Raw genomic sequence first — 21018 nt, 5'->3', positions numbered from 1 at the left:
CTATTGAAAGAATTTTGACAGACTTGAACCATTTGATACTGAAAAATAATATTAAATAAACGCAATAAATTCAAATTGATCAGCAACATTAACTCAGGAGCACAATATGTCAAATACTTTAAACTACAAAACAAAAATAACTGCAACTATTTGTGCTGATTTTTGTTTTTCTAATAAATAAAAACAAGGATGTCAGGATTATTGTATATACAGTATATATATATCAGTATATAATATATACTGATATAATATATCAGTATATATTATATACTGTATATATAATATGTAAATATTACATATGTTATATTTTATATTGCTACTATGGTAAATCTTTTGTCTACTTTATACCTGCATTATTCTTTCCATCCTTAACCTTTCCATCCTTTGTAACTGAGCTACTGTGTGGAACTATTTCCCCTGTGGATCAATAAAGTTTGTCTAAGTCTAATGGCGACAGTGAGCACAATTTGGAGTGCCTAGCTTTTCGAAGCGGGGTTTGAAGCATGATACGGCATGATACTGATAAAGCATGTTCCTTGGGGTCACACGCGCCCCACCTGGCATCCCCCCGCTATTTGAGAAAGTCTGCCGTAACCGCACACAATGATAGAGGAGTGGGGATTCTTTCAAAATAAGATACATTGAATACAAAAAATATATATATAAATATATACATAAACAATAAATATATACATATGTACATATATATATATGTATATATATATATACATACATATATATATAGGAATGTAATGATAACTGCGCCAAATCTCTCGATGGTTAGTATTATTGTTGCGAATTAAAATGATCGAAAAACCGTGATTGATAACTGCACTTTGATCAAACTCAGCTACCTCGCTAGTTTGAATGCTAACAATAAAAGAAGAGACATGAACGTCTTCCCCCATAAGAAACAACATATCCCAATCTAAGTGTATACAAACACATCATTGTCTGAGCATCTGATATATTCAAGTGTGCACATTGAACCTACAAGCTCTGCTCTCTCAGAACAGTAATTTGACACTGAGGTGGTTTTGCGTTGTGTTCAAGGACCGCTGAACAGAGTAGAACGCCACAACGCCCACCAGAACAGTGAAGCATAAGAAACACAAAACATGCAAATTAGTCGGCTTTCTAACAGCCGGTCTATTTATTTTAGTTAGTTTTTAAAAATCTAAAGATTTCAGTGTGTTTATAAGTGCTTTTTGAGCACATTCAACAATACCACGATAATAATAATAGCCATGAAATTTTTGGTCATGTGATATGAAATGTTTTGTTACATCCTTAATGACTATTAATGTATTGTCTCATGATATTATTACACAATTACTTAACTATTTGTTTATTTGTTTTACAAGCAAATTATATTACATTATATATATATATATATATATATATATATATATATATATATATATATATATATATATATATCCATCCATCCATCCATCCATTTTCTACCGCTTATTCCCTTCGGGGTCGCGGGGGGTGCTGGAGCCTATCTCAGCCATATATATATATATATATATATATATATATATATATTTATGTACAGTACAGGCCAAAAGTTTGGACATACTTTCCCGTTCAATGCGTTTTCTTTTTTCATGACTATTTACGTTGTAGATTGTCACTGAAGGCATCAAAACTATGAATGAAAACATGTTTTATATACTAGTTCCTTCAAAATAGCCACCCTTTGCTCTGATTACTGCTTTGCACACTCCTGGTATTCTCTCGGTGAGCTTTAAGAGGAAATATATCAGTGCTGTACGCTTAGCTTTTTCACTAGCAGCACTAAAAAAACCACAGCTCTCAGCGTGAGTGATCAATCACTTGTTCATTTGGTTATGGTTTAAATGTATTTCAAACATGTTATGAATGAACACATATGCAGTTATTTACTTAACAAAAAAAGGTAAAATCATATTTTTTTATTATATAATAGTTTTATATTCTATTTTTTTCAAAATAGCCACCCTTTGCGCACCTGTGAAGTGAAAACTATTTCAGGTGACTACTTTTGCATGCCAAGACTGAAAAAAACATATCTTATCACGCTACTATTGACCTGTGGTGAGGGTCTTCTTCTGGACAAGACGTGGATGACCTCTGGAGAAAGGTCATTTCAGCTAACGATAAGCTAAATGATGCCGCCTCTTTCGTCAGGCAGGAAGTGTTAGCCGCCTTCATGGCCTCAGCAGGACAATCCTGCTCCTGTGGCCCAGACAGGGGAGGGGAGGAACCAGAGGGGTAACATCAGGCTCCTGCGTTATGCAAGTGTTCCCTTTTTGTTTGGCCTCGCTTTTGATCCAGATTGCACGAGGCATGATGGTACCGCCGAGCATTCGGGCACCCTCCATTTAAGGTGGCTCGCATATCAACACTGGAGCTAAAAAAAAAAAAAAAAAGTAGCCAGCTGCAGCCTGGACAAAAATAGAGCCATCTCACACATACTCCAATCGGCGGTTGCATCTTCTGTTAAATTATCCAGGAAATTGTTTGCCGTGCTTTGATAACGCAGGTGTTTATATGGTAATAGCTCCTGGTGGCGGGATAAGAGCCAAACAATAAAGTCATTATGTTATAAGAAGGAATGATTCCCCCCCCCCCGTCCCCTCCTTCCTTATACTCTAATTCATTGAAAAAAGGCGCTTGATGCGTGTGAACTTGTGCCAAGCTAACCGAGGCAGAGCTGTTTATTATGGGATACAATATCCTCGCAGGGAAGGTGATGTGTTTGCCTCACCTAGCGCCACTTAAGGGCTTTTATCCGCCAAGCTCCACTGTTTACACCAGTAATCATCCTGCGAGGGTCTTAAATAGACGGTTCCGTTGACTTTAAAACCGCCGCGTTTCTTTGTGTGTTTGCCAACGCGTGGCATCGTCAGTCTGCTGCTGACAAGTTGCACTTAAGCGTTGTTTACGCAATATTTTTTTAATGATGAAATACGCGAGCCTGTGCTCAAGCTCCCTTCTCCTTTCTTGTCTCTCATGGACACACACCTATTGTTGTTGTTCACTTTGAACTGACTGGCGGCTGCACGACACCAAGGACGCGGAACAGAGACACGCGAAAGGCTTACATACACATGCATCCACAAATAATATACGCCACACACTATTGATGTCTGATAATGGCTTTTTTGCCGATATCCAATATTCCGATATTGTCCAACTCTTAATTACCGATTCCGATATCAACCGATACCGATATATACGGTCGTGGAATTAACACATTTTTATGCCTAATTTTGTTGTGAAGGTTTTCTAAAATAAATCAACTCAAGTTATGGAAAAAAATGCCAACATGGCACTGCCATATTTATTATTGAAGCCACAAAGTGCATCATTTTTTTTAACATGCTTCAAAACAGCAGCTTGGAATTTGGGACATGCTCTTCCTGAAAGAGCATGAGGAGGTTGAGGTGGGCGAGGTTGGGAGCGGCGGGGTTTAAGGGTAGCGGGGGGTGTATATTGTAGCGTCCCGGAAGAGTTAGTGCTGCAAGGGGTTCTGGGTATTTGTTCTGTTGGGTTTATGTTGTGTTACGGTGCGGATGTTCTCCCGAAATGTGCTTGTCATTCTTGTTTGGTGTGGGTTCACAGTGTGGCGCATATTTGTAACAGTGTTAAAGTTGTTTATACGGCCACCCTCAGTGTGACCTGTATGGCTGTTGACCAAGTATGACTTGCATTCACTTGTGTGTGTGAAAAGCCGTAGATATTATGTGACTGGGCCGGCACGCAAAGGCAGTGCCTTTAAGGTTTATTGGCGCTCTGTACTTCTCCCTACGTCCGTGTACACAGCGGCGTTTTAAAAAGTCATAAATTGTACTTTTTGAAACCGATACCGATAATTTTGAAACCGATACCGATCAATTCCGATATTCCATTTTAAAGCATTTATCGGCCGATAATATCGGCAGTCCGATATTATTGGACATCTCTACCACACACACATACCCCGCCCCCCATGCAACATCCTTGACGCGAATCCCTTAGGGGTGATGGACTGGCTGGGCAGCGCCTGAAGAGCTGCAGCCTGCCACCATGGCCCCCTCACTCCCTCCCCTCTGTTGCAAGTCTCGAGATGTATGTTGTAATATGTATATGTGCTTTGTGCAAAAATGATGATCCAGGACCTTATATTTTTGAGCCCGAATACAAGGAGGATGAGCAATACGTTTTAGAAACCAAGCGATGAATGTAGTTTCATTGTGACACTATAGCTTCCGCAGCATTGCTAGGTGCTAAACAAACGTATTTTGTTTTTATTATGGTTTTATTATTTAACCATAATAAAACAAACACTTATTGCAATATTTCCACTATCGCTGGGATGCCGACCGACGGGACGCTCACATAATCCCGTTTAGATGAAGATTCAATCGCAATCCTCACGAAGCGTCTTGTGGGGTCTATTTTCGCCATCTAGCCAGTTATTATTGATTACCGCCACCTTTCATCATACGGATCCAAAAGAATCCACATTCAAAGCCCTCAGTACGTCCGCTCATGCACAAGCACTACGTAAAATAAGCAACAAACGTCTAGAAAGAAGGTGCAGACTGGCACGATTACGCACAAATGGCTTTTAAAAAGGTGATTGCGCCATTGAGAGAGAATCCTGCATCCACGTATGTGTCAACATATTTAAATTGTCCAATATAAAAAAATATTAGACATGTTGTCTATTCAGCAATTACATTTTAACATTTTATTGCTGCTGGATGACTTAAAGACAAATTAAATTGATTAGTTTTGGTGTCTGGTGGCATTTTTCTATGGTGTTTTTTATTTTATATAGGAGCATTTAAACACATACAAAAAAACTTCTTGTTATGTGCATTGTCTTGTAACTGGATCATTGCAGATGCACCAGAATGCACCTTCGGTGTGCTAAAAGTAGGTTTTGTTATCTAGATCACACTTCAATACAGTCCAGAAAAGGTGGTACATATTATATTTGTGTGCTGCATGTCAACTACCGTACATGACAAAACCCTACAGTCTGGACCACATGATGCCATAAATGTGGATGGACATGAGTGTCTCCATGGTGACAGCTGGTTTACTGCAGTAACTTCATTTAAACAGGGCGGTTTGCACCTCTTTTGCATTTTTTAAAAATGTAAACATTTTAGGAATATGATTTGATAAAGGAAATTTTTGAATTTCATTTTTTAGAAATTACAAAAATATCAGAGACTTTTCAACATTTCCTCAAGTGTCCCGTTAAGGGAAATGTCAAAAGTTGTGTCACATTCCCTCTAAAAGAGGAAATTAAATTTCAGCCAAAATTTACTCCAAATGTTGGTAAATGTCAAAATTTGAAGAATGTCCCAATGAAGGGAAACGCCATGTCAAGATAAAGGCAAATATCAAAATTAGCTCCAAAATGTCTAAAGTGAAGTATAATGACATTTTATCCATATATCCTAAGAAAGAAAATGTCAACATTTTTGCAAAATGATCCGATAAAGGAAATGTCAAATTTAAAAAAAATGTTTTTAAATTTTTCAATTAAAGAATATTAGCAAAAAATATCAGACTTCAAATTTTCCCCAAGTGTCCTGTTAAGGGAAATGTCAAAAGTTGGGCCACATTCCCTCAAAAAGAGGAAATTAAATTTTAGCCAACATTTACTCCAAATGTTGGTAAATGTCAAAATTTGAAGGATGTCCCAATGAACGGAAACGCCATGTCAAGATAAAGGCAAATATCAAAATTAGCTCTAAAATGAAGTATAATGACATTTTATCCATACATCCTAAGAAAAAAAAATTAAACATTTTTGCAAAATTATCCGATAAAGGAAATGTCAATTCTTATTTTTATTTTTCAATTAACGAATATTACAAAAAATATCAGACTTCAAATTTTCCCCAAGTGTCCTGTTAAGGGAAATGTCAAAAGTTGGGCCACATTCCCCCAAAAGAGAAAATTAAAATTCAGCCAAAATTTACTCCAAATGTTGGAGGGAAACAGCAACGTTTGATGCGACTGTCAAGATGAAGGCAAATATCCAAATATCTTAGTAGATCACCCGCAACATGCCCACTAAAAGTGCACGCAATTCTATAGTTTGCATGTATTATTTGGATCCTAGTAGATCAGGCCCTAAATACACAAACAGAAATGTGTCTCAAAGTGGAAGTTTATTGCTACCTTTGAAATGAATGAATGAAGTAACATTTAAGCGGTTTGGAAAAAAAAAAAAAAACAGTCGTTGCTTTACGTCACTTCAGCGAACTTCCTTCCTTTTGGTAAGTTGTGCAAAAAGTTATATTAAAGCGCTTTTTACGCAACATTTTCGTGCATAGTCGCTGGCTTAACACTTGTATGAGAGATTAAACACACAAACTGAAATGTGTCTCAAAGTGTTTGTTTTTGAAAGTAATGGCATTGTCGTTGTACAGCCCTTACCTTTGGGCTGGTACCGAGGGCGACTGTGTTGACCAGTTTGACGCGTGTAAATCTTAGAATGTCCAGTACTGTAGAACTGTGTTTGGATATGACAATCCGTTTATTACAAGCTATCTAAATTAAATCAAATGTAAGTTGTTTAACAAAGTATGCTAACCTTGAATGGCACATTATAACAGCATTGTCACCACAAGTCACGACAAGACACCACACGACACCACACGGTCGAAAACTGTTTGTCCTCCAATCGCCCTGCCCATGCTCACACCTGAACCCAATTTAAGGAGGCTGCCATGGTAACCTCACCATAGCAACAGTCCCCTCCCTGTCGACACTTCCTGGTTCTTAACAGGAAGTGGGCGGAGCAATCTGCCAAAAAAGGAAATACAACATGCTGAACCCAACGATCAATTAGAGAAAATAAAATAAAAGCATTATAAACAAATAGGGAAATTTGGCTCCAACAGTCGTTGTTGCCAAACTTTTTTTTAATATTTTTTTTTTACCAAGTGCCACCTCAGAAAACTCTTCAAGTACCACTATAATGACCAACATTAAAATACGGTAGCATAGTAGGCCTATATCATCTTTAAAAAGAAGTATATTTAATATTTGTAACATTACTAACGTCATCAACAATGATGCTCCATATACAGCAGAGCTGGGCAAATATTTTGACTCGGGGGGCCACATTGAGAGAAAAAAATGTGTCTTGGGGGCCAATGTGTATGTGTGTATAAATTATATGTACACATTTAGCTGTCAAAATCTGCTGTACAGTATGTAAGTAAGTACATTTTATTTATAAAGCGCTTTTCACAGATAAAATCATATGTGTGTTTGGGTCCCTTTTTTTCAGGAACACTAATACCAAAAGTCACAATGTCCGATAGATTTCTAAAAAAGTTATGAAAGGCCACCTAAAATAAAAACGTAACGGAATTTTACAGTTTTTTACTGAATGGGACACCCAAAATGTACATTAAAATAAAGAAAGTTTGATTTACAATATTAACTATGAACAATACAACATTGAATATTAACAACATATGAACATCGCTCCTCTTTTACTTCTCAGACCAACTCCTTGATAGTTGTGTATCTTTTATGCTCAAGCAACACACAACAAAAATGTTAAAAAAAAATTAAAAAAACAGCAAAATATGAATGCAAAGTGTAATAAATAGAGATGTCCGATAATATCGACCTGCCGATATTATCGGCCGATAAATGCTGTAAAATGTAATATCGGAAATTATCGGTATCGGTTTCAACCTCCTGATTTTCCCGGGAGAATCTCCCGGGGCAACCATTCTCCCGAATTTCTCCCGATTTCCCCCCGGACTACATTATTGGGGGTGTGCCTTAAAGGCACTGCCTTTAGCATCCTCTACAACCTGTCGTCACGTCCGCTTTTCCTTCATACAAACAGCGTCACATAATATTTGCGGCTTTTACACACACACAAGTGAATGCAAGTCATACTTGGTCAACAGCCATACAGGTCACACTGAGGGTGGCCGTATAAACAACTTTAACACTGTTACAAATATGCGCCACACTGTGAACCCACACCAAACAAGAATGACAAACACATTTTGGGAGAACATCCGCACTGTAACACAACATAAACACAACATAACAAATACCCAGAACCCCTTGCAGCACTTAGGGGCGGGGGGTGTTTATGGTATTTTTTTTTGTCATAAAAAAATACACTCTTGTGTGCTTACGGACGGTATCCCTGCAGACTGTATTGATCTATATTGATATATAATGTAGAAACCAGAATATTAATATTGGGGACCGCTGACGTAGATTAGCGTAATAACTCGAATAACACTCAAAAGCACAGATTTCGACCATTGAAATACTTTCTACAGTTCAAGACTTACGGTTATTTAAAAACAGCACTGCACATCATAATGGCAAATACAGTTTTGATGTTGAAAGTCTAAAAAATGTATGTAAAACGTCCAGCGGGCCAGATTGAAAATCTTACCGGGCCGCATTTTGCCCAGGTCTGATATACAGTATATTTACAAACTTCTTTGGCATACCACTAGATGGAGCCACTAGTTGACTAGTACCACAGTTTGAGAGTCACTGGCCGAACAATAATAAATGCTGGTCTACGAAAACCAGGAATGTGCGCATTATCTCCCTCTGCGCTTAACATTTTAAAAAACATGTACCGTATTTTTCTGACTATAAGTCGCAGTTTTTTTCATAGTTTGGCCGGGGGTGCGACTTAGGTGTGAAATTATTAACACATTACATAATATTATTTATCTCATTCACGTAAGAGACTAGACGTGTAAGATTTCATGGGATTTAGTGGTTAGGAGTGACAGATTGTTTGGTAAACGTATAGCATGTTCTATATGTTATAGTTATTTGAATGACTCTTACCATAATATGTTACGTTAACATACCAGGCACGTTCTCAGTTGGTTATTTATGCCTCATATAACGTACACTTATTCAGCCTGTTGTTCACTATTCTTTATTTATTTTAAATTGCCTTTCAAATGTCTATTCTTGGTGTTGGCTTTTATCAAATAACAAAAAATGCGACTTATACTCCAGTGTGACTTATATATGTTTTTTTCCTTCTTTACTATGCATTTTCGGCAGGTGCGACTTATACTCCGGTGCGACTTATACTCCGAAAAATACGGTATGTGTTTATTTGACAATGCCAACAAATGTATCTCAAAGTAGACATTTTTGACAACAACAACAAAAACTCCTCTATTCTGGCGTGTCTTAAAGGTGCAGGTTTTCATCCCTACAAATGACAAGATAAAAAATCTGTCATATTTTTTTTGTAGATTTCTGTATTGAAGCGTAAACAAAAAACTACATAGAGTGGTACCACCTGTTTTTATCACCCCACTGGTGGAATTATTTGTTTTTTGATAACATTTTGTTGCCAAAATTATGCCCCGATATTTTTTTCTATGTAACAAATCAGTCTGTGTATGAGGGATGCACAAAAAATAAATTGACATCCAAATCGTGATTCTTATTCATCCCAATTCTAAATCGATTCAAGAATTAAAAAAAAAAAAATCATAATAATATTTTTTTTAAATATATGCTTTTAGGCCACAGGTGTCAAACTCAAGACCGCCACATCATTTTGAATGGAAATAATATGCATCAATTAAATACTTTATCTTTCTTTCTTTTTCTATTTTGACAGGAAAAAAATACATGTACTGCATGCAGTTATACACCTTTTAAACTTTATCTAATAATGCAACAGATTCATTAATTTAAAAAAAATAATACAAAAGAAAACACATTTTTATGCATATGTACATGTATTCCATTATAAACATTCATTCTCTTTCGTCTTCCCTTCATGGATCTAAACTTTACCGCTGCTGGGTATTTTTTTTCTATATTTTTATTGTAATATTTTCAGAATGTGTTTGTTCTATTTTTGGCCAAAGTAAGACAAAGAAAACAATCTGAAGTTGTTTTTATTTTTTTGTTTTATTGCCATGATTTTAATAGTCCGGCCCGCGTGTGCACAGATTTTCCCTCCATGCGGTGTTAAGTGTCGGTGTTGTTTACTGGCGTCATATTGCAGTCCACACATATCTCTTATGTGTGACTACCATATACTGGTCACACTTCAATCAATCTTTAAATGTTTATTTATATAGCTCTAAATCCCAAGTGTCTCAAAGGGCTGCACAAGCCACAACGACATCCTCGGTACAGAGCCCACATAAGGGCAAGGAAAAACTCACCCCAGTGGGACGTCGATGTGAATGACTATGAGAAACCTTGGAGAGGACCGCATATGTGGGTAACCCCGCCCCTCTAGGGGAGACCGAATGCAATGGATGTCGAGTGGGTCTGACATAATATTGTGAGAGTCCAGTCCATAGTGGATCCAACATAATAGTAAGAGTCCAGTCCATAGTGGGGTCACTTGTCATTACACCATGTATCAAATACAATTGCTTTGAGGTCGGTAAGCAGAACCAGAATTATCCCGTACATTAGGTGCACCGGGTTATAAGGAGCACTGTCGTTTTTTGAGAAAGGGAAAGGATTTTAAGTGCGCCTTATAGTCCAAAAAACGGTATGTTTTTGTTTTGTATAAACCTAACATTTCACCACAAGCCTGTCTAGCTGTTCAAACCACATAAAGCCTTCCCATTCATTGCAGTTGATCTGGTGTAGTGAAACAGGGAAAGTGTTGGCCAACACGGAGATGCGAGCCATGTATATTTCTTACAAGATTCCCATTAGGAGCCACTTTGTTCAGTGAAGCCCCTCTGGCCTCACACCAGCCAGACTTCAGCCTCCAATGGCCGTAACCATGGCAACTGCCTTCATTCAACAGTTGCAAATAATGAAGACAATGTGTTTTCCATTTAGATGAGCTTCATTTCTTTTTTTTTTCTTCTCCCCCCCCCCCCCCACCCCCCGACTGTGAGACGATATGAGAGTCCATCGTGACGGTTTCATTAAAGTCGCTTAATAGCGCGATTCCTTCTGCCGGACTCCACGCCCACCGGCGCGCTCGCACATTAGACGGGTCTGCGGGGAGCGTGCATGCAGTAGACGTCCACGCCACTACTCAACTTTTTGCTTTCTTTACATTCTTCTCTCAGTCCAGATATCAAAGAGCGAGAAGCGCTCCCAGGCAACGCAACTTTAAAAAAAACAAAAAAACAAAAACAGATGCGGATAAATTGCCTAGTGGTTAGTGTCCGCCCTGAGATGGGTTGGTCGTGAGTTCAAACCCCGGCCGAGTCATACCAAAGACTATAAAAATGGGACCCATTACCTCCCTGCTTGGCACTCAACATCAGGGGTTGGAATTGGGGGTTAAATCACCAAAATGATTCCCGGGCGCGGCCACTGCTGCTGCTCACTGCTCCCCTCACCTCCCAGGGGGTGATCAAGGGTGATGGGTCAAATGCAGAGAATAATTTTGCCACACCTAGTGTGTGTGTGACAATCATTGGTACTTTAACTTTAATTGCACTCCCGCCAGTTATCGATGATTACTGCCACCTTTCATAATAAGGACTCGAAAGAATCCACAATCGAAGCTCTTAGTACGTCCGCTCATGCACGAGCACCACGTACGCGCGATAGAGTCAATGCGATCACTCCTCCCGCCACTTATTAATGATGACCACCACCTTTCATAACAGGAGTAAAAAGAAAGACTTGAAACAAGGGTTTGTTCGCTCACGTACAGGCATAAACAGCCATAATTAAACAATTATGCAATCACTCCTCCCACCAGTTATCAATGATAACTGTCACCTTTTTTTTATAACAATAAACAGAAATACTTGAAATAATCCACAAAATCAAAGCCCAAGTGTACTCAGGGGTCATATAATTAATGCAAAACCTTTTCCCGACAGTTATTAGCTGTTTTCTTGTGTAATGTAGATAGAAATACGCAAAATAGGCCTTAAAATCACATTATAATACTCACCCTTGACTTGCTCATGCATTAGCAACGTAGACATGCTCTAATAATCAACACAATCACGCCTCCCACCAGTTACTAACAATAACTGCCATTTTGCGTAATGGAAACAATGACACCAATTTGAAATAATCCACAAATTCCAAAGTCTCAAAATAAGCCACAAAGTGGAAGCCTATTTCTCATACACCAGCAACGTAGACGTGCTCTAAAGATCAACGCAATCACTCCTCTCGCCTGTTATCAATGATTACCGCCACCTTTCATAATACGGATTCAAAATAATCCATAATCAAAGCTCTTAGTACGTCCGCTCATGCACGAGCACCACGTACACGCGATAGAGTCAATGCGATCACTCCTCTCGCCACTAGTGTATTAATGATGACCACCACCTTTCATAACAGGAGTAAAAAGAAAGACTTGAAACAAGGGTTTGTTCGCTCACGTACGGGCATAAACAGCCATGATTAAACAATTAATGCAATCGCTCCTCCCACCAGTTATCATTGATAACTGTCACCTTTCTTTATAGCAATAAACAGAAACACTTGAAATAAGCCACAAAATCAAAGCCCAAGTGTACACAGGGGTCATATAATTCATGCAGTCCCTTCACCTGCCAGTTATTAATGATGACTGTTTTCTTGTGTAATGTAGATAGAAAAACGCAAAATAGGCCTTAAAATCACAAAGCTTTAATTCTCACCCTCGGTTTGCTAATGCACTAGCAACATAGACGTGGTCTAATAATCAACACAATCACGCCTCCCACCAGTTACTAACAATAACTGCCATTTTGCGTAATGGAAATAATGACACCGACTTGAAATAATCCACAAATTCCAAAGTCTCAAAATAAGCCACAAAGTGGAAGCCTATTTCTCATACACCAGCAACGTAGACGTGCTCTAAAGATCAACGCAATCACTCCTCTCGCCTGTTATCAATGATTACCGCCACCTTTCATAATACGGATTCAAAAGAATCCACAATCAAAGCTCTTAGTACGTCCGCTCATGCACGAGCACCACGTACACGCGATAGAGTCAATGCGATCACTCCTCTCGCCACTAGTGTATTAATGATGACCACCACCTTTCATAACAGGAGTAAAAAGAAAGACTTGAAACAAGGGTTTGTTCGCTCACGTACGGGCATAAACAGCCATGATTAAACAATTAATGCAATCGCTCCTCCCACCAGTTATCATTGATAACTGTCACCTTTCTTTATAGCAATAAACAGAAACACTTGAAATAAGCCACAAAATCAAAGCCCAAGTGTACACAGGGGTCATATAATTCATGCAGTCCCTTCACCCGCCAGTTATTAATGATGACTGTTCTCTTGTGTAATGTAGATAGAAAAACGCAAAATAGGCCTTAAAATCACAAAGCTTTAATTCTCACCCTCGGTTTGCTAATGCACTAGCAACATAGACGTGGTCTAATAATCAACACAATCACGCCTCCCACCAGTTACTAACAATAACTGCCATTTTGCATAATGGAAATAATAACACCAACTTGAGACAATCCACAAAATTAAAGCCCACTGTACGTATTACTCTCGCACGAGCACAAGTGCGCTCATAGTAGAGTTCGTAGACATGTCATAAAATTAATGCAATCGTTCCTCTCACCAGTTATTAATGATAATCGCTATCTTGCATCATTTAAACGCATACAAAGTCTCAAAACAAGCCACAAAGTGGAAGCCAATGATACAATTTTTCATGCACAAGTAAGACGTGGTCAAACGATAAACGCAATCACTCCTTCCGCCAGTTATTATCGATAATTGCCATTTAACACTGACTCCTATTGATTCACAAAATTAAAGCACATGTATGCTTGCTATGTAAACACACATGTGCGCTCAACGTAGACCTGTCATTAAATCAATGTGATCGCTCTTCTCGCCAGTTATTGATAAACGCTACTTTTCATGATTTAAATGAATATAAATCCTCCAAATAAGCCAGACTGTCAAAAGTTCATGGTCCTCGAGTAATGTAGACGTGGTCTAATAATCAACGCAATCACTCCTCCCGCTGTTTATTAACAATAATTGCTAATATTTAATTGCATAACAGTAACACAACTCAAAATAATCAACAAAATTAAAGCCCACTGTCCGCTCTCAAAAAAACCAATGAAATCGCTCTTCTCGCCAGTTATTAATGATAATCGCTATCTTGCATCATTTAAACGCATACAAAGTCTCAAAATAAGCCACAAAGTGGAAGCCAATGGTAAAATGTTTCATGCACAAGCAAGACGTGGTCTAACGATAAACGCGATCACTCCTTCCGCCAGTTATTATCGATAATTGCCATTAAACACTGACTCCTATTGGTTCACAAAATTAAAGCACATGGTACGCTTGCTCTTGCACACCCACATGTGCGCTCAACGTAGACCTGTCATTAAATCAATGTGATCGCTCCTCTCGCCAGTTATTGAAAAACGCTACTTTGCATGATTTAAATGAAAATAAATCCTCCAAATAAGCCAGACTGTCAAAAGTTCATGGTCCTCGAGTAATGTAGACGTGGTCTAATAATCAACGCAATCACTCCTCCCGCTATTTATTAACAATAACGGCTATTATTTAATTGCATAATAGTAACACCGACTCAAAATAATCAACACGATTAAAGCCCACTGTCCTCTCTTAACGCAGATGTGTCGAAAAAAACAAACAATGAAATTGCTCTCCTCGCCAGTTATTAATGATAATCGCTATCTTGCATCATTTAAACGCATACAAAGTCTCAAAACAAGCCACAAAGTGGAAGCCAATGGTACAATTTTTCATGCACAAGCAAGACGTGGTCCAATGATAAACGCAATCACTCCTTCCACCAGTTATTATCGACAATTGCCATTTAACACTGACTCCTATTGATTCACAAAATTAAAGCACATGGTACGCTTGCTCTTGCACACCCACATGTGCGCTCAACGTAGACCTGTCATTAAATCAATGTGATCGCTCCTCTCGCCAGTTATTGAAAAACGCTACTTTGCATGATTTAAATGAAAATAATTCCTCCAAATAAGCCAGACTGTCAAAGTTCATGGTCCTCGAGTAATGTAGACGTGGTCTAATAATCAACGCAATCACTCCGCCCGCTATTTACTAACAATAACTGCTAATACTTAATTGCATAATAGTAACATCGACTCAAAATAATCAACACGATTAAAGCCCCTTGTCCTCTCTTTACCCCGATGTGTCGAAAAAAACCCCAATGAAATCGCTCTTCTCACCAGTTATTAATGATAATCGCTATCTTGCATCATTTAAACGCATACAAAGTGGAGACCAATGGTACAATGTTTCATGCACAAGCAAGACGTAGTCTAACGATGAACACGATCACTCCTTCCGCCAGTTATTATCGATAATTGCCATTAAACACTGACTCCTATTGGTTCACAAAATTAAAGCACATGGTACGCTTGCTCTTGCACACCCACATGTGCGCTCAACGTAGACCTGTCATTAAATCAATGTGATCGCTCCTCTCGCCAGTTATTGAAAAACGCTACTTTGCATGATTTAAATGAAAATAAATCCTCCAAATAAGCCAGACTGTCAAAAGTTCATGGTCCTCGAGTAATGTAGACGTGGTCTAATAATCAACGCAATCACTCCTCCCGCTATTTATTAAAAATAACGGCTATTATTTAATTGCATAATAGTAACACCGACTCAAAATAATCAACACGATTAAAGCCCACTGTCCTCTCTTAACGCAAATGTGTCGAAAAAAACCCCCAATGAAATCGCTCTTCTCACCAGTTATTAATGATAATTGCTATCTTGCATCATTTAAACGCATACAAAGTTTCAAAACAAGCCACAAAGTGGAGGCCAATGGTACAAGTTTTCATGCACAAGCAAGACGTGGTCTAACGATGAACGCGATCACTCCTTCCGCCAGTTATTATCGACAATTGCCATTTAACACTGACTCCTATTGATTCACAAAATTAAAGCACATGGTACACTTGCTCTTGCGCACCCACATGTGCGCTCAACCCAGACCTGTCATTAAATCAATGTGATTGCTCCTCTCGCCAGTTATTGAAAAACGCTACTTTGCATGATTTAAATGAAAGTAAACCCTCCAAATGAGCCAGACTGTCAAAATTCATGGTCCTTGAGTAATATAGACGTAATCACTCCTCCCGCTATTTATTAACAGTAACTGCTATTATTTAATTGCATAATAGTAACACCGACTCAAAATAATCAACAAAATTAAAGTCCACTGTCCGCTCTCAAAAAATAACAATGAAATTGCTCTTCTCGCCAGTTATTAATGATAAAAGCTCCCTTGCATCATTTAAATTAATACCAAGTCCTGAAATAAGCCTCAAAGTCAAAGCTTATGATAGGTTTGCTCGAGCAACACGGACGTGTTCCTATAGCTAATACGATCGCTCCTCCCGGCAGTTATTAGCGATAACTGCCACCTTGCATAATAGAAATAAGCATTGGAAGTTGCAGTGCACGAGCTATTGCGTTTATCCTTTTTTTGGCATCATTTGTTCTCATGATGGCAAGCATATTGTTTGACTCTTTTCAGGTGTCAGTCCAGTCATTTGTCACCTCGCAGTGTCATTGAATGCGTCGTTACTCGGCCACATCCGACACGCCAGGAGCGCGGCGACTCTTTGTCGTTGCCTCTCAATGTCACCACCACTACACACAACATAAACACTGTTTAAAGCACTGAGGAGAGCATGACACCAGAGGACACGGCGTAAATCAAGGTGAAGGAAAACACCGCAAAAACGGGAGTCTGCGGGTGAATTTTGATGAATGCGCCGCACACATAACGCCCAGCCAAGAGGCAGCCAGACCACCAGGTGTGACCTATTCATTATTTACCAACTGCAGCGAGGCTAGCAGCATCCGCGGGTCCTGCCTGGCGGAGCCGAGATGTGTCGGGATCATATGAGAGCGGCCACCTTTTGTGGAGACGTCTCCGTTTCTGCCGCCTGACTCTCTGCTGCCCTTCACTGATGCTCACCTGCACGCCCGCAGAAAATGCATTAGTGCCAGCAAGCTAACTACAAGTCGCCACAGAGGCATCGTTACTAATCAAGCTTTTGTTCAATAGCATCCATTGTTTTTCCTCATTTCCTCGCATCACTTTGTCTTCACTTCTAAGCTTGTTGCCACGGAAGCAGCAAATAATCCCATTTTTACAACAGGGGTGTCCAAATGTTGTGATATTTAATAAGGAATCCGGTCTGTGAGGTGTTCTGAAATTAACTGTAAATATCTGATCAAATTTGCTGCCAGCTTGTGGACAATGTGAATAATTCAGGTCAATGACCCTGAATATCAGAATTTACCTATATGACCCAATCCGCGACTTGTCCAGGGTGGAGATGTCCGATAATGGCTTTTTTTCTGATATTCCGATATTGTCCAACTCTTAATTACCGATTCCGATATCAACCGATACCGATATATACAGTTGTGGAATTAACACATTATTATGCCTAATTTTGTTGTGATGCCCCGCTGGATGCATTAAACAATGTAACAAGGTTTTCCAAAATAAATCAACTCAAGTTATGAAAAAAAAAATGCCAACATGGCACTGCCATATTTAATATTGAAGTCACAAAGTGCATTATTTTTTTTTAACATGCCTCAAAACAGCAGCTTGGAATTTGGGACATGCTCTCCCTGAGAGAGCATGAGGAGGTTGAGGTGGGCGGGGTTAGGGGTGAAGGTAGCGGGGGGTGTATATTGTAGCGTCCCGGAAGAGTTAGTGCTGCAAGGGGTTCTGGGTATTTGTTCTATTGCGTTTATGTTGTGTTACGAAATGTGTTTGTCATTCTTGTTTGGTGTGGGTTCACAGTGTGGCGCATATTTGTAACAGTGTTAAAGTTGTTTATACGGCCACCCTCAGTGTGACCTGTATGGCTGTTGACTAAGTATGACTTGCATTCAATTGTGTGTGTGAAAAGCCGTAGATATTATGTGATTGGGCCGGCACGCAAAGGCAGTGCCTTTAAGGTTTAATGGCGCTCTGTACTTCTCCCTACGTCCGTGTACCACTCCGTACAGCGGCGTTTTAAAAAGTCATACATTTTACTTTTTGAAACTGATACCGATAATTTCTGATATTACATTTTAAAGCATTTATCGGCCGATAATATCAGCAGTCCGATATTATCAGACATCTCTAGTCCAGGGTGTACCTCGCCTTCCGCCCGAATGCAGCTGAGATAGGCTCCAGCACCCCCCGCAGCCCCGAAAGGGACAAGCTGTAGATAATGGATGGATGGATGGCCCAATCCAAACAACCTTCCCTAGTCATGGGGCCCTCAATGAAAACGAGTTTGACAGCCCTGTTTTAGGCAATCTCTATGCAACTAGAAGGAGCTTTTCTAACCTGTTTTGTAAAATGTGTCATTATAACTATTATACCAAGTAATACATTATGAGAATCGGTTTGATTTAAAAATCATGTTGAATCGGGTATCGATTATGAATCGAATCGTCACCCCAGGGATCGAATCGTTACGTGACAAAAGACCACTTATCACGCCGCATAATCGAGTCTGACTCGGTCTGACTCGGTCTGTGCTCTTCTTATTGAGCGCGATTGCAAAATAAAGTTACCTTGGGGCCAAATAAAGTTGCCAGCACTTTGATAAAGAAAGTGAGAAACATTATTACATTTTAGAAGGAACTTGTAGCAAATGTACAGTACAGGCCAAAAGTTTGGACACACCTTCTCATTCAATGTGTTTTCTTTATTTTCATGACTATTTCCATTGTAGATTGTCACTGAAGGCATCAAAACTATGAATGAACACATGTGGAGTTATGTACTTAACAAAAAAAGGTGAAATAACTGACACGGAATCAGTTGTTGTGATATTTAAGAGGAAACTGGTCTGTGGGGTGTTCTGAAATTAACTGTAAATACCTGAATGCTGCAAATTTGCTGCCAGCGTGTGGAAAATGTGAGTAATTCAGGTCAAAGACCCTGAATACCAGCATTTACTTATATGAGCCAATCCAAACGACCTTCCCTAGTCATGGCGCAAAACATTGCAACTAACACAAAGAGTCAACACGCATGATAGCACAACCTGCTCACTGAACTTTGTGTGTATTTTTTTTTTTTTAAACAGCCAAGCACCATAAAAAATCCTAAAATTACATCCATTTAAATCCAATACAATGCAAGATGAGGAGATGCAAAACACTGTGAAACCTGCGAAACAGGTTTGTGGATGAAATAGCCTCCTTGTTTTTTCCTGACCCCGGTATTGAGAACTTTCTAACGGATAAACCACAGTAACCTCGGCTATAATATATATATATATATATATATATATATATATATATATATATATATATATATATATATATATATATATATATATATACAGTATATATATATATATATATATATATATATATATATATATATATATATATATATATATACACACACACACACATATAGCCTATACATATATATGTATGTATATATGTGTGTGTATTTTATATATACTGTATATATTTACATATATACTGTATATATATATATATATATATATATATATATATATATATATATATATATATATATATATATATATATACCGTGCTACTGAATGAAAAAAACACAGCTCTCAGCGTGAGTGATCAATCACTTGTTCATTTGGTTATGGTTTAAATTCATTTCAAACATGTTATACAGATTAGCGAAAATTTTACTCAAGTTTTATCAAAAAATGTCTATAAGGTCTATTTTTAGTCGCATTTGTGAGTAAATTTGTCGCGCTGTACAGCACTGTATGTTAAAGTTAAAGTTAAAGTGATTGTCACACTCACACTAGGTGTGGTGAAATTATTCTCTGCATTTGACCCATCACCATATGTGTGTGCATATTTATATATATGCACATACATACCTGTATATATATACACATGCATATATAAATATATATATACATACATATATAAATATATACATTATACATATATATATATGAATACTGCTAATTTAAACGCTGACAACAATGCTGAGTTTCTGTGACACAGACGCTGAAAGGTATTAAATTGACATGTTTGCTACTGTAGTATGTATATAAAACTACACCGCCTCATACTTGGAGCCACATATAATATTTTAACTGCATTCATCTAATGAGAGAACATTAGAATCAGCCATCTTTGTAAATTAATCACGTTTTAATGCAGGCCTTGTACCGGATCGCAGCTCATCTTATAACGGCGAGCGTATTTGTGGCGCGAGCCTGAAGAAGATGAAGAAGTAGCTTATTGCTTTATTTGACAGCATAAATTGCCTGCCCCCCCCCGTACCCCCCCACCACCACCACCACCACTTGTCGTTGCATACAGTATTTAGTTGAAGCTATTTATAGCGCCATGTACCATTACATAAAATGAGGCAAACATGTGATCCGCTTCATGCATCCGTGCTCACTTTCGACTGTCGGGGGGTGAAATCTTAGAGAATGCCCCCCCCGCTCACCGTTAACACACGATGTGGCATTTTTACAGGCACACGGTAGACCCGCGCACACAGTCAATAGGAACAAATTAGGGTGGGGGGAGGGTGGGCGACCCCCTCGGTCTGTCTGTTGCATGGGATTCATCACATGCCTCTGTTTGCACCCCCTTATTGCCCTTCAGCACCGTAAGGAAGATTTGTGACACCGATTTACGCCGCCTTCTCCTGCTTGGTTATAGTGGGGGCCTCCACAAACCACTGGTTCCTTTATTGTGTATATATTTATATATATGTATGTTTATATGTATATTATGCTGTATATGCGTGCGTTGCACATTTAGCATCCGCACGCCAGCTAAGTGTGTTGTCATTGACCAATTAAGGAATGCACATCAAGGGGCCAGCCGCCCACCCCTCGCTGCCCCCATTCTGCTCTTTTTAATTGGCGGAATAAGAGGCAAAACTCCACCCCTCCGCCCCCGCCCCCATGGGGACGAATGGCGGCGGCGGCCGCCAGCAAGCTGTTAGGATCACTCCACTCAGCAAGGTTATCAAAGACGCTGCTGATATCACACATTATCGC

The 21018-nt window shown here is 38.9% G+C and overlaps 1 protein-coding gene across 2 annotated transcripts in view; it reads left to right on the top strand.

The window, feature by feature from the left end:
- LOC133610381 (zinc finger MIZ domain-containing protein 1-like) overlaps nt 1-21018 on the top strand; it is a 251894-nt gene that overhangs the window by 133110 nt on the left and 97766 nt on the right. The window lies entirely within an intron of this gene.

Source organism: Nerophis lumbriciformis, linkage group LG11 (assembly GCF_033978685.3).
Source record: "Nerophis lumbriciformis linkage group LG11, RoL_Nlum_v2.1, whole genome shotgun sequence".
In the NCBI taxonomy this organism is placed as follows: domain Eukaryota; kingdom Metazoa; phylum Chordata; class Actinopteri; order Syngnathiformes; family Syngnathidae; genus Nerophis; species Nerophis lumbriciformis.
The sequence above is the reverse complement of the archived record's forward strand: the minus strand, read 5'-3'. Positions and strand labels throughout refer to the sequence as shown.